This window comes from Capsicum annuum, chromosome 11 (genome assembly GCF_002878395.1).
Source record: "Capsicum annuum cultivar UCD-10X-F1 chromosome 11, UCD10Xv1.1, whole genome shotgun sequence".
Classification (NCBI taxonomy): Eukaryota; Viridiplantae; Streptophyta; class Magnoliopsida; order Solanales; family Solanaceae; genus Capsicum; species Capsicum annuum.
The window spans coordinates 201,687,523-201,689,568 of record NC_061121.1 but is presented as its reverse complement, the minus strand read 5'-3'; positions in this window follow the sequence as shown (position 1 = coordinate 201,689,568).

Here is a 2,046-nt window from a genome sequence, read left to right as displayed (position 1 = left end):
AACAAACTCAAAAGCTCTTGAATTCAAGTGCAAGTTAAGATCACATCCATCAAATTCACAAATCAATTTGAATTCAAGATCAAGCTCGAAACCTTTAAATTTATATTTTATAAGGCAAATCAAAGGATTCATAGAGATTCTAACACTCTGTCATGACCCGGGCTACCCCCTAGTCACAAAACCGATGCTTATGGTCACATATGACCACAAGCTAACTCACAAGCTGGTACCTATTACGAGCACTAAACAATTATGAACATAACACTTGTGTAGAAGATAAACTGAGAAGGTAAATATAAACATGAATACTAGAATACTGAATCAATCATAAGTTTGAAACATCTGATAAAAATTGAAAGTAATTGAGTGACTGCCGAACTGACTTTCTGAAAGCCTCTAAACTGGCTGAGGAGCTGATGGGACAGACCCCAACTAACTTTGACTGACTGAATAAAAAGAACTACTAAAAAAATGAATAAACATTATATAACCTCGATGGATGAGGACTCACCACTACGACTACTATATTATGCTGAGTTGTCTAACTGCGCTCCAAAAATTATGAATCCGAACCTATGATATAAGATATCATAGCACAAAGAAGAGTATTCGTTCAGTACTTTGAATGTACTAGTATATGAGATGAGGTTAGGCTAATATACAGGAGATATTGTGTATATGAAATAAGGACTAACTGAATAACATGAGATAACTAAACATAATGCATAAAAACTCTAACAGCTAAAAATGCAAGACCAAGCATAAACATATATCTGGAATAATCTATAAACTGAAAGACCAAAATCTGATAACTGAATAATAGAAAATCTATATGCTTTGGTTGAGTAAACCTGGACTGAAACTATACTGAATACTGTACTGAGACTGTGGGAGGTATCGTCTAACTGACATGCCCCAATCTAAGATAATCGGGGTCCAACCTGTAACCCCTGTTGGAAGAGTGTCAGTACCGTGCCACGGGTACTAACACTAGCTATGTGGATCCACTAAACTAGTGTCTAAAAGTACTAAGGATTCATCCTCAACTAGCAAGTGGTCTAAAGAGATATTTGTCAACCTCAACTGGCAGGTAAAAACTTTGTCAACCCTCAACTTACAGGTAGACATCTCTAACCTACATTGGCTACGTAGGTCTGTAACTCGGGGATTGCTACTAAGGATCACACCCTCTACTGTCAGGTGAGCCCTTATACTTGAGTTCACTCGGTACTAAATCCTATTCCCAACTGAATTGACACTGATACTAGAGTGGACTAAACTAGACTGAACGTTATTACATAACTGATAGTACTTATCATGATCATAAACATATAAGTATACTGATAAGATTCATGGATTACCTGTCTGAGTACCTGAAAATCTTAATTTATGTAAATCACATAGGTATCGGGTGTTCATAATGCACCAACACTGAATGAGTATAACAATAATGCCATATAAAAGCTTTAAAACCATAGTAGGAGATCATTGTTCAAAACCCAACACTTAGGCATTTCATCAAACACATAAGAGTCATGAACTTAACCTTGGGAATGGGTAAAAAATGAGAGAATAACATGATTACAAAACTAAAATTATAACATAGGGATTTAACGTGAAGAATACAACATTTAAAACATGTAATGGTGCATCCCACTTGAAAAACATTTATAAACATAACTTGTAATTCAATTAACAAGAGATTCATGGAATTAGTTCAACTTGAACATTCAAAACTCATAATTTAAAATCAAAAAGGGATTCTTGGACTCTATAGGATAAAGGAACCCATGGATGAAATCACACATACCTCACTGGATGAATTTGTGAAGATTCTTGAGAATTTCTTGAGATTTGAAGCTTGAATTCCTTGATTTCTTGAGTAAGGTTTAGGTTTTGTTCTTGAGGTAAAGATAGTTTTCTTGAGAGATTTTATGAGTAATAGGGCAAATAATGCTTCTTGGGGAACTAAATTTCATCTTATGGACAAGTTTCGGTGAGGGGATTTGACCCAAATTCCATTAAATAATAAGAAATCAAAAGCTG